Genomic DNA, 13728 nt, shown 5'->3' on the forward strand with positions numbered 1-13728 from the left:
ACGTGTACCACACATTTAAAAGGTATCCATAAGTTGCCAGGCACAGTGGCACATGCCTGTAAACCCAGTGACTCAGGAGGCTGAGGCAGGAGAATCACAAGTTCAAAACCAGCCTCAGCAACTTAGCAAGGCTCTAAGCAACTTAATGAGACCCTTTCTTAAAATAAAAAGTAAGAAGGGCTGGAGATGTACTCAGTGGTTAAGCACCCCTGGGTTCAATCCCTGGTATCCCCCTTTGCCCCCCCAAAACAGTATCTATAAATTTCTTTTTTGGGTGGTTTTATAATAGATGGATACTATCTTTCATACTTTTTTTCCTCTTTTTATTTGGGGAGGCACCAGGGATTGAACTCAGAAACACTTGACCACTGAGCTACATCCCTAGCCCTTTTCTGTATTTTATTTAGAGACAGAGTCTCACTGAGTTGCTTAGCAACTCGCTTAAGGCTGGCTTTGAATACAGGATTCTCCTAACTCAGCTTCCTGAGCTGCTGGGATCACAGGCACATGCCACTGCACCCAGGAATTTTTTCTGTTAAGATTTATTAATATGATGAATTCTAGTAATGATATTCCGATTATTGCACCTCATTCATATTTCTGGAATAAATACCCTTAAATCATTCATTGGTGTTTCTTTTTATATGCTTTTAAACTCAATTTGTTATTTTATTTTATTTTTTTTAATTATAGATGGACACAAAATCTTAATTTTGTATGTTTATTTTTATGTGATGCTGAGGATCAAACCCAATGCTTCATATGTGCTAGGCAAGTGCTCTGCCACTGAGCCACAATCCCAGCCCCAGTCTGTTAATTTTTATTTAAGATTTTTACATTGACATAATGAATTAGATTAATGGTTTTTATTTTTATGTGCAACAATCAACATTATATACCTAAAATAAAATTCAATTTATTTTTTTCCTTTTCAATACTCTGCAGTGATCTAAGTAGCGTTGGGGTCATATGGTATTTGAAGGTTTAACAGATTTCCTCTGTGAATCAATCTGTTCCTGTGCTTCTTTTGTGGGTATCTCTTTTACAGTTTTCTCTATTTTTCCCCCTATGTTAATTACTCTTTTTAGATTTTCTCTCTCTGTAGGATTCAAATTTATTAGATTATATTTTCCTAAAGATTTATTCATTTTATCTTGGTGTTCAATTTTATTTGAATGGAGTTAAATAATGAAATGTTTCCATAGGCCTAAATCTTCTCTATGTTGAAATGAGGAAAACAAGTACTATTTGCAAAGTATTCACAATAACACTGACCATGTTAAGTGTTTTATGAATAAGTTACCTGTCATTCAGACAAGAGGTGCACAGTTTTATCCATTTAACTGAAGTCCAGAGATGCCATTGGCAGAGATAGTATTCCTACCTAGTCCTATTTTGATCCAAAGGTCACAATTCTGCCATCCACACAATGCCATTCATTATAAATGGAACAGGGCATCTTCACAAAATTTTGAAGCAAAAAGCATCTGATGCTTTGAAATACCTCATGTACATAGATGCATGATGGGAAGCAAAACATTTTCTTAGTTGGCACTTGATTACACCTTTCATGATTTTATCTTAAATATGAAAAAATGGAGGAAATGTCTCTTAAAATTTATATCTTTGGGAGTAGTGCAGGATCCACTGAGGTTTTCACTTGTATGCACTTAAATGATATATTAAGCAATGATATATAAAATTCTTCAAGGGTTCCTAATATGAGAGCAGATGTAGAACTGGGATCACAGTCATTAGCTCATGATCCCCAAAGATCTAAAGACTACTCTTTCTATACAATTTCCTGTCTTGAACTCATATAAAGACTAGGCAATTCTTAAAGAATACATAGGAATAATAATCATTAATTCTAAGAAATTACTTGAATCTGGAAATGAATTTTGTAAGGCCAGGAAACATGGCGACACTTCCTGACTCATGAAGAAACATGACTTTGCAACTGTGTACATGTCCACATCTTGAAATGATCACCTTCCAAGGGAACCTGAGTGTCAGAGGCATTATCTCATGCTTGAAAATCTGCAGTAGAGGTTCCCTGCACAATGCTAAACCTCCAGCATGGGATGCATGTAAGATTTATAATTTTATTTTCCAGATTTATAAATCTAGCTGTTACACTGGCATAAAATACGCGTCTATGTAGACTAATGTGCCCTAAACAAGGGTTTAAAAATTACAAACAACTCACTAACAGGTTGATACTTCTAATATTTATTTCAGTCATTTTATTCAGCATTTTATCTAGGTAAAGAAACATTCTGTACAAAGAAAAAACACATAGCCTCCTATTGCCATTGTGATGGGTGAGGGAAGACACCTTGAACCTTGAGCCCTGAGCTGTTGCCCTCAACCTGCTTGCTCCTTCCCTCTCTGAGGGCTTCTTTGGAGGGTGGAGTTCACATATTTGTCTTGTTACCACTGGTTGAAATATACCAGATGCTAAATACAAATGCTGAGTGAATGAACAAAAGGAAAATGAAAACCTTAAGCTGAACTTTCTTCTCTATTCTGTTGCACAGATATGAAAATCACCATAATTTAAAATTCAACTCAGATTAGAATAAATATAATGTTGTTTATGAGCAAATTCATAATTCAAGAACAGTACAGTTCCCTTTGCTTGGCAAAATGAATGAAAGAAGGATGAAGATAAGATAAGGTTTTTTTCCTTTTTTTTTTTTTTTTTTTTTAGTTTTGCAGAGCTGGGGAATAAATTCCAAGGCCTTGTGTATGTCAGGGAAATCCACCACTGAGCTACACCCTTGACCCAAGAGGAGTTTTTGAGGATTTAGGTAGTCTGAAAAAAGCATATTCTGGGCTGAAAAACAACACAGAGTCAAACAGCACAAAGACCCTTATATATCCAGGAGAGCCAGAGACTATGAAGGCTGTGGAGAAAGACTAGGGCCAACCATCTGGACTGTCACAGTGAGTAGACCTGACCATATCACAGGCCATGAGAGTTTCTGAGGATAGAAACATGAATAACAGGTGTTTTAGGAAAATGAACAAAGATACAAAAACTTGGTGATAGTGTGAAATATGTACCCAGAAGATGTAAAAATACCAGAAGGTACGGTACCCACAATTTTAGGTGTTTCCCACCCTCCACCTGACAGCCTACTACTGATAGAATCTTGTTCATCAGGGGGCAGTAGAGGCTCTGGATTCTACATAAGACAGACAGTATTCCTGGCACCTGGGATGTCAGTCAAAATTGGATGGTGGTAGTTTCATCTCCCTGGGCCTGCGATTCACCTGTCTGGACATGTCTGGGTTAAACGATCCAGTTTACCTCACCCAGTTAACTGGGTCTGGGTTATGAGAAAGCATTTGCTTCCTTAATAGAAAGGGAAACACTTAACTGGAATAGCTCTTTCCCATGTTGCTTTTCTATCATTTTTTTTTCTGTTTTAAGCAAGAGAATAATATCTGCACGTATACTCACTGTCTTGGGGCTATGAAGCAATCAGACAAAACCCACCAAAGGTTGGACGGAGTAGAAACACCATCCCTGCTGGTATCATTGAGCATGTGTGTCAGTCTTAGACAAACCACATTTGGAATTTTATTACAGTTTTCATAAAACATCTATTTGTTTAAGTTGATTAAGTCAAACATTTGAACTTATGTCTAATGAATAGATAAAAGAATGATTCAGAGGCTAAAACTAGAAAAGAAAGAACAGAGGAAAAGAAAATTGAAGGCAAGTGTCATTTTTCACAGATGTAAAACTCAAAGAGATGAGAAATTGCATCTAAACTGGAGAAAAAAACATAGAAAGACAAAGAAGGGCCCTGGAGCTGTCTTGTCTTGAGTCCTTGATTAAAGGGGGCTGTGAGGTGGAAGAAGGCGAGTGCATGGGAATTTCTGGAGATGCAAAATCGACTTTGGAATGCCTATCTTCAGACCTGCATGACAGAGAAATATATTTTCCTCTTACTAAATCCTCTATTATTTCCTTTCTCTGTAACAGCCAAACATATTTCTAATGGCAACATATAATATTAACATATAGTATATATTTGCTGTTAAATGCAAATAAAAAAACCCCACATGATGATCTCAAAAAATGCTAAAAACTCCACCCTAGCATATTATACCAACTCAACCTGGAATAGAGGGAACTTTCTTTAATTTACTAAAGGGTATTGATCCCAAACTAAGAGGAATGATCAGATCTAATAATGACAATTTTAGAAGTATTTCCATTGAAGTGCAGAACAGGTATATCACTAAGCACTAATACTAAGTACTAATACAAGAAAATTTTTAAATGGCTAGAACAGGTCAACATACAAAAATCAATACTTTTCCTATATACCAATTAGCCAATGAAGCATTTTAAATAAACAATGAAAATGATCCATTTTATAGTAGCTAATACCAAAATAGTATTCATTCTATGAACCAACTAGGGGAAACAATAAAAATAAGACATATTTTTATTTTGTTATTTTGCAGAAAACGATCAATCTTCATTTAAAAAGAGAATTTAAATATATGGGTTGGAAGATTGTATTTTAGGTTTTTTGTTTTGCTTTTTTTTTTTCAGTACTGGAGACTGAACCCAGGATCCTGTGCATGCTAGGCAAGTGCTCTACCACTGAGGTATATCCCCAGCCCAGAAGATTGTATGAATAACAAAATGGATGCAGAAGTCATCCTTCCACACATCAGACACAAAAACACTGTTATTAAAGCAGTGGTACAGGGAAAGAAAGTCAGACCAATGTGGGAGAAGGGGAAAACAGATTCTGTGTGTGTGTGTGTGTGTGTGTGTGTGTGTGTGTGAGAGAGAGAGAGAGAGAGAGAGAGAGAGAGAGAGAGAGAGAGAGAGAGAGAGAGAGAGAGAGACTCTGATTCACCCCACTGATTGGTCTAAGTAAATTGAGATGTTTTGGATCTCTGCTTTGTCAGTTTTTCTTACAGCTAAAAGTATCCATGTGACCAGTTCTCCTTCCACAATTCCCTAAAATTTAAGAGGAAATCTGCCAGGCTACTTTTAGCAAATATTTTTGCTTTCCTAATAAAAGGTGCATACATAGAATCCTCCCATTTCTCCCCAGTCTCTACTTGAAGTGTTGCAACATGAGAAGCTACAGCAGCTTGTGACCATGAGGGCAACATCAAGAGAACATCAAAGATGCTGCCCTGATACCACTGAGCAGCAAGCTCAACTACAGCACTGACTCAAGATCATTGTGCAAAAATAAACTTACCTTCAACTTATCTTGAAGCCCCTGGTGCTCCACTCTTTTGTCATTCAAAGCCAAGAGCATTGTTTACTGACAGAATGATAAATGTGGAAAATCCCAAATTGATATGAATCCAATGGGGGAAAGGAGTATACTATAAAATAAATTGGCAGTCCATGTGGAAAAATGAAGTTGAATTCCCTATATCATAACACCAACCAATAAATTCCACAGAAATTAAATAAGAAATAAAACAATTTCCTATCTATTAAATAAGAAGTAAAACTATAAGTGTGTCAGAAGAGAAAAGTATAGTTGATCATGTTTACAACCTGGAGATCAGAAAGCCCACTGAAGACCTCACCTGATGTGGTTCATAGCCCTTTCTTTTACATTTCTAGATTATACTTCCTGGTCTCTTGTGCAGTTGGCTGTGGCCATGTGGCTAAGTTCTTGGTCAGCAGAAGGTGATGTAGAAGTAATTTGGGCCATTTGGAGGTCTGGCCCTGAACTTACCCCTGCATCCCAACTTCTCTCTGATCTCACTCTCTCTCTCTCTCCCTCCCTCCCTTACTCCCCGCCACCCTCTATCTATCTATCTATCTATCTATCTATCTATCTATCTATCTATCTATCTATCTATTTATTTAGTTCTGGTACTAGGATTGAACCAAGGAATACTCAATTACTGAGCCATATCCCCAGATTCTGGTATTTTTTACTTTGAGACAAGGTCTTGCTAAAATGCTTAGGGCCTAACTAAGTTGCCTAGGCTGGTCTTGAACTTGTGATCCTCCTATCTCAGCCTCCTAAGTCACTGGGACTACTGGTGTACACTACCATGCCCTGCTTCTCTTATCTCTTATTTGCTGGCTCATTATAAATGACTTGAGGAGGGTCAGAGACGTCAGGACATGATGAACCCCCTGGATGAAAGAAGGGGGAGTCCATAAACAATGAAGGGAAGCAGGCTCTACTTGCTGATCTCACTGGGCTAACACATGAAAAGAAACATGGTGTGGTGCTTGAGGTGGGGATCCCTCAGCACAGTGCCTGGTGGTGAGCATGGACAAAAGGTTCAGGCAGGGCCACTGATGTAATTATCTGTGGATTTATTTGAAAATATGTTCTTAAGACAATAAACTTGGAAACCTAACAAAAACCCTCTGGAGTTCTATTCCTTCAGAAGATTTATTTTTGGTAAATTTTATATCATATCAAAAGAACTCAGACTTCTTAAAATGTTGTTTCTGTACTGAAACTTATGAATAGAAAATCCAAGAAAGAAACTGCATTTTTAAGTAGAAAGTGTATTTGTCTACACACTGTTGAGGAAAGAATGGGAAAACCAATTCCATTCAATCAGTGGGAACTGGCTCAAGACAAATAAGAAGCATTGCTGCCCGGGAGGACATAGCTTCAGCAAGTTTGAAGCAACTGATTTCCACAAAGAAAAAAAAAGTCTCTTGCTGTTGACCAAGAATGGACTATTTCTTTCTGAACTGCTCATGGTCTCTACAAATAAGCTGCCTCTGATTTCAACCTCTCTAATCAATAACCAAGGATGTGACCAGATCTGCAAAGACGACGAACGCAAAGGGAACAAGAACCAAGTAACTAAGAATGGAGGAGGAAGGAAGAAAGAGGAAGGAAGATTGAAGAAGCAGAGAAAAAGATGAATGAGCGCTGTACTGAGATGCACACATCCAAGTACAATCAATAGCATAAATCTCATGAATGCGATGTGAGCTTTCTATTGATGTTGAATCAATTACTCTCAAATTTAGAAACTTAAAACAATATACATTTACAATCTCGTTTTCTGAGGGCAAATATCAAGAGTACAGCTTAGCCAGGTGTCGTTCAGAGTCTCTCACAAGGCTGTAATCAAAATGTTGGTGGGGGCCAGGGGGAGGGGGCTGCATCCCATCTGAAGGTCAACTGAGGAATGAACTTGGCAGGATTGTTTTTGAGGGTTGTTGAATTAAGAACTTCAGTTCTTTGTAATGTGGTGTTATCATGGAGGAGACCATAAATAACTGCTTGCTTTATTTGACTGACAATATGAGAAGAGTCGGAGAGAGCATGACCAAGAGGGAAGTCGAAATCTTGGTGACCTGATCTTGGACAGATCTTTCTGAACCGATCTGTCATCAGCCCATCACATATGTTTCTGTTCATCAGGAGCAAGTCACTAAGAACAGCCCACATGCAAGGGCAGGGGCTATACATGATGGGTTGTCAGGAAGCAGTAATGTTTGGGAGGCATGTCAGTAGCTGCGTGCCAGAGGTGCCCTTTCAATATCTACACCAGGGCTCAAGTTCATTGTGGGATGAGCCTGAGGAAAGTGGAATCTTAAGACTTATTACACAATCACTCACAATTTAGCAGTCACATTCTTTTACCTAATTCTCATAGAAAAATTCATTTCAAATTAGAAAAAGGGAAAACCAGTGATTTCTTAAATTATATCCTGATGGAACACAAATAAGCTTGCTTGACCCTATTCTGAAGCTCTTGAGAAACATATAAAACATTTACCTAATAATTCACAGTAGATAAAATGCAGAGTTTATCATCCTGTAAAGTTAGAAGTCAGCCTACAGAAATTATCAATTTACTATGATATTTACCATCTAATAAAAAAGTTAACCCCAAATATGGTATTTTTTCTTGCTCTTAGAATTAGCTTAACGTAGCATCTTATTTCTATATCTCTTTTCCAACTAACTATAAATCTCTGTTATATAACTGCTCTTAGAGTCAAACCATTTGACTTCTTGTTGGTTCCCTTATTAATGAGTAAATGAAATAAAGCTTTGGCACATGCTAACAGATGATTTTGTCAAGAATTGAGCTTTTGTATGCTCTAGGAATGCCCATATTGTATAGAGGGAATTCAGCAAAGTGCTGAACAATGATTCCAATAGAAAATGGTCTTAATTTGAAAGCTGATTATTTAAAAGCTTCCTATGTTCATGTATCCTTGAAAAACAATGTGCCTTCAGGGATGATCAGGGCTCAATGACTGATATGATGTGAGGAGAAAGAGAAAGAATATTTATCTAAATCTAAGTAGGAGAAAACTATCAGACAAATCAATTTTGTGAGACTTTCTATTTAAAAAAATTAGCTTAGATTCTTCAAAAGTGTCAATATGTTGGGGCTGTGGGTGGAGATCAGTGGTAGATCCCTTGCCTAGCATATGGGAGACCATAGGTTCCATCCCTGAGCACCCCCTTAACACACACATACACATGTATACATACCCACAACATAAAATTGCTCCTTAATAATATATATTGGAATCTGGGATATAAAATACTTGCCTAGCATGATCATGGCCCTGGGTTCTATTTTAAGCAAAAAGGAAAATATAATCATCATAAAATTACAAACAAAAGCAGGGTTTTGGTTTAGAAAGATATAATGAAATCCAGTGCATGACACTAAATGCTAGACAGAAGAGTCATGATGAATATTTTGGGGGCAACCCAGAGTACCTCAACAGGAATAATATATTGGATAATTTTACTTTATCAGTTTAAATTCCACAGTGGTAATAATACTCGGGTTTTGTAGAAAATGGCTATATTCTTAGATCCAAGCCAAAGAATGCCATGATGCATGTGGTTTATGTTCAAATGTTTCGAGCCAAAAATTGAATACACAAATACATACTCACAAGTATAAACTGAAAACCCCCTGTGTGTATATGGGTGTAAGTAAATGATAAATCTGAGTAAAAACATGAGTTTTACTAAAAAAAATAAAGAGGTACAAATGGCCAATGAATATATGATAAAATGTCAACATCTTTAGCCATCAAGGAAATGCAAATCAAAACTAAACTGAGGGGGCTGGAGTTGTGGCTCAGTGGTAGAGTGCTTGCCTAGCATGTGCAAGGTGCTGGGTTCGATCCTCAGCACCACATAAAAATAAATAAATAAAATAAAGGTATTGTGTCCAACTACAACTGAAACAATATTTAAAGAATCCCATTTAAAAAAACAAAACTATGAATCCATCTCATTTCAGTCAGAATAATAATCATCAATAATATAAATAAAAAATGAGAGCAAGGATGCAGAAAAGGGGACCCTTAATTATATAAATTAGTACAGGATTTATGGGAATCAGTATAGAGGCTGTAAAAAAATTAAAAGTGGAACAATCATATGATTCTGCTAAACCATTGCTCAGTATCCATCAAAAAGAATTAATAACAAAATTCTTTAGAGATTCATGTATTCCCATCTTTATATGAGCACAACTGACCCTAGCCAAATTATGGAACCAGACTCATTGTCCATGAATACATGAAGAGTTAAAGAAAATGTGGTATATATACATAATAGAGTTTTATTAAACTATAAAAAGGAATGAAAGTATGTCATATTTAGGAAAATGGATGGTTCTAGAAAGTGTTATGTTAAGCGAAATAAGCCAGTTCAGACAAGTACCATATGATTTCTCTCATATGTAGAAGCTAGACAGAAAAAGAAAGGGAAAGAAGGGGGATCTCATAAAAATAGAAGGGATACTATTAGGATAGAGGAAAGGGACCAAGGGAGGGCAAAGGGAGGTACTAGGTAATAAAACTGATCCAAGTATGTTCATGTATGAATATGCCACAATAAAACACAATATTATATTTGATTAAGTGAACAATAAAAATTTTAAATATCCTTAAAAAGAATATATGAGTTTTCATTCTATTTATTCAACTTTTCCATAGATTTGAAGTTTTTCATAATAAAAAAGGATGTAAAAAAGTAAGTGAAAGTGTTTGCTACAAGGGACATAAGGCAAAGGATAAGTGTGTTAGCATATGAAGTAGATAAAAATCATATTTTTGGACAAGCACTAAAAGGAAATATTAAAAATGAAAATAATTAAGTGTGTTTAGATAATGAGAGTGTTTTCCTTTTGCTTATATTATTGTTATAATACTTTAAAATCAATCATAGTTATAACAGATGGTAATAGAGAATTATAAAGTAAATTTTTCACTGGTATAAATCAAGTCACTTGCCAATCACTATAGTTACATTCTTTTTTAGAATGTTTATTATTCTAAATTCAAATTCTAATGCAGTGTGACTACATCTCTGAATTCTTTGTCAGTGGACTTTAGTGGGTTCACTATACTGGGGTTTAGACATGATTTCTGGTGATCTCTCAGAACCTCTACAAGCTCTGTTATAGACATCTACTGCACCCACCTCTCTTGCACTCTCACCAGGACCCCATGAGCCAGGGACTTACTTTTCAGACACCTGGATTCTCTGGAGGTCAGTGGCAGTCAGGCATTCGGGTCAGCTCTGCACCATCCCTGCTGAAAGTGGTCCATTGTTGCTGCAGTGGAAGGCATGAGAGCACAGCCCGAGAGCTCTGGAAAAGAGGAGATTAGAGAATGTTCAGGAGGCACAAAAAGTGAGAATTTAAAATTTCAATGTCCAGACAATATTTTTTACACTAAAAATTAAAAATATGAATGTCTCAAAAATAATTTAAGTATCTAATGTGCCATGAGAAATGGTGTGGATGGTGAATTCCACTCTCAACACACCATTCCATACTTTAATTTTTAAATGAATACTGGTATCATTTTAAAAAGTCTTCTTTCTGCAGACTTAAGAGAAGTAGCTTTGGGTCAGAACCCTGAGAAGCTGACATTCCAGGAGAAGTAGACTATTCCTTCCACAGGGGCTCAGGAACTCAATCCTCACTTCTGAACTTCTTGGAGAAACTCTGGCATTGTAATCCATGGAGAATCTTTGTTAAAACTAAAACCCTTTCTCTTTCTACGCTACGGCTATATTTTGTCAAAATCATTTAATTATTAATTCCAAATTATTTTTACTTTTCATGTTTCTGTGTTCTTAACAATTGTTTCAAGTTTCATGATTATATTACTAATAAATGTAACATGCCATTGTGTTTTAAGGTTTGCTAATTGATCATGGATAATTTTTATCTCCTGTTTCTCTTATTTTTTTATTTTACTAGAAGTATTCCTTGACTAATCCTTTCAAAATTGTTTTGTAGGTAATCAATTTGAATTCTTAAACAAAAATCTAAACATAAGACAATGAGAATCAATGGCCAAACAATACTGACAAAGAACAAAGTTGGAGATCTCACAGCTCCTGATTTCAAAATATATTACACAGTTATGGAATCAGAACAGGAACAAAGACACACTTAAAGAATAGGGATAGAACGGGAACCCAGATTTTTTGATAAAGGTGCCAAGACCATTCAATTGGAAAGGACAGATTTTTGTTTGTGTGGATTTGATTTTTTACCACAGGATGAAGTGAAAAGTAGATATTCATATGAAAAAGAATTAAATTAGACCCTTTACTAACACTATTTATACATAAATGGATACAAAATGGACCAAAGATCTAAATATAAGGTCTAAAACTTTGAAAGTATTAGTAGGAAACATTAGGGGAAAGCTTTGTAACATGGGATTAGGCAGTTATTTCTGAGATATGACGCCAATCCCATTGGATGATCTTGGCATCCTTATCAAAAATCATTTGGCTATATATGTGATGGTTTACTTCTGGGTTTCCTATTCTATACCAGTGGTCTTTAAATGTATCTTTGATCTATAACACACTGTTCTGATTACCACAGCTTTGTAATGGGCACCAGAAGAAAATAAATAGATAAACAAGAGTTCATCAAAATTAAAAGCTTTTATGCATCAAAGGACACTATTAAGAGAATGAAAAGACAGTCCATCAAATGGCAGTCCATCTCATTAGTTACACATCATGTACAACCAGAAGAATAAGAAATTATACTCCATATATGTATGTCAAAATATATTCTATTATGATGTGTAACTAATTAGAACAAATAATATAAACAACAACAACAACATCAAAAGCCAAAAGAAAAAAGCCAGGGGACAGGAGTTAGGCATAATTTGGAATCTAAGATTGTATGGGCAGTGAAATTCTTTCAAGGGAAATGAACATGTAGACATGAACAGGCTCAGAAAGTTCCTTATCCCTAGACTCTAAAAATATTCATACAGAAAATACTCAAATAAAAAAAGAAATACAACATTAAAAGGTGAATCATTATTGAAGACAATCATTATGATGAATTAAAAATGATATAGCTGGGCATGGTGGCATATGCCTGTAATCCCAGTGGCTCCACAGGCTGAGGCAGGAGGATCATGAGTTCAAAGCCAGCCTCAGCAAAAGTTAGGTGCTCAGCAGCTCGGTGAGACCCTGTCCTAAATAAAATACAAAATAGGACTGGGGATGCTGCTCGGTGGTTGAGTGCCCCAAGTTCAATCTCCAGTACCAACCCCCCTAAAAAAAGACAAAGTAGTACTTATTTGGATTATTAAGTTAAAAAAAATGAAGTTAAAAATAAAAGGACAAGGGTTGGTGCTACAGTTCAGTGGTAGAGTGCTTGCCTCAGTGTGTGAGGCACTGGGTGTGATCCTCAGCATCACATAAAAATGATTATATAAAAAGATATTGTGTACATTTACAACTAAAAAAATTTTAAAAATAAAAGGACAAAATAAGTTATATTAGGATATTATTAAAATATGGAAAATTTATAGTACTATTAATATTCCACAAGATAAAATTCAAGATATAAAAATAGCTAATAAGCCCTTTTTAAAATTCCTTAGGAAGGAATGCCAAACTGGTGTTAAAGAGGGCTAGTTGTATCAAATTTTGAAAATAAAATAATAAAATAATAATCTGTAGTGAAATTATAGCAATTAAAAATTGCTTAGGGCAATGAACCTGTCAATATAAAACTCACAGGGAACTGGGGATGTAGCTCAGTGGTAGAATGCATGCCTAACATGCCCAAAGCCATAGGTTCCATCCCTGGAACAATAACAACAACAAAAAAACACCCAGAGATTTTGAACACATAACTATGATTCTCAATATATCACTTAACCCCAAAGACAAAAGAAGGAGTAACTATATACTAAATTCAGTCCCAGAGAAATACACCTTGGCTCATATGAGCCCGTACAAGATGTGCAAATGAAGTTGACAGGGATCCACAAACCAGGCCCATTAGGTACATTTCCCATGATGAGACTGATACCCGTGCTCAAGTCAGGAGACTATTCAGTGTGATTATGCCCCTAGCAATGGGTGGGGTGAAAGTCTCCCATGAGAATACTCATACACAGAATCAGGGGCTGTTTCTCCCCAAGGCTCAATATCCAGTTCTGTGATAGCAGGTGTTTACATGGATTATTACTTCTTTTTACTGTGGATCTCACTTACTGAGCATTTATTACACCCCAGGTAGCAGGCTGAAAGCACCACATGATTTCTTTCAATCTGACAAGAACATTGTGAGATCTCCCAGCCTGTGGAGTGACTTGCCTAATACCAGTGGCCAGTGGAAACTGGGTTCAGAATTAAATTATAGTTTAAGGCCAGTGTTATGAGGCCAGTTGTTGCCCTTCTCCTACTTCCGGTATCAATTTTCTTTGTT

The 13728-nt window shown here is 36.2% G+C and overlaps 1 protein-coding gene across 7 annotated transcripts in view; it reads right to left on the minus strand.

Moving 5' to 3' along the window:
• Positions 1-13728, minus strand: part of Otud7a (OTU deubiquitinase 7A) — a 324171-nt gene that overhangs the window by 145212 nt on the left and 165231 nt on the right. For all 7 annotated transcript variants that reach the window (XM_040276563.2, XM_078051306.1, XM_021722835.3 and 4 more), the window contains one exon: positions 10489-10614. The gene's annotated coding sequence lies outside the window, so the exon portion shown is untranslated. The remainder of the gene's footprint in view (positions 1-10488; positions 10615-13728) is intronic.

The sequence above is a fragment of the Ictidomys tridecemlineatus genome, chromosome 5 (genome assembly GCF_052094955.1).
Source record: "Ictidomys tridecemlineatus isolate mIctTri1 chromosome 5, mIctTri1.hap1, whole genome shotgun sequence".
Lineage (NCBI taxonomy): Eukaryota > Metazoa > Chordata > Mammalia > Rodentia > Sciuridae > Ictidomys > Ictidomys tridecemlineatus.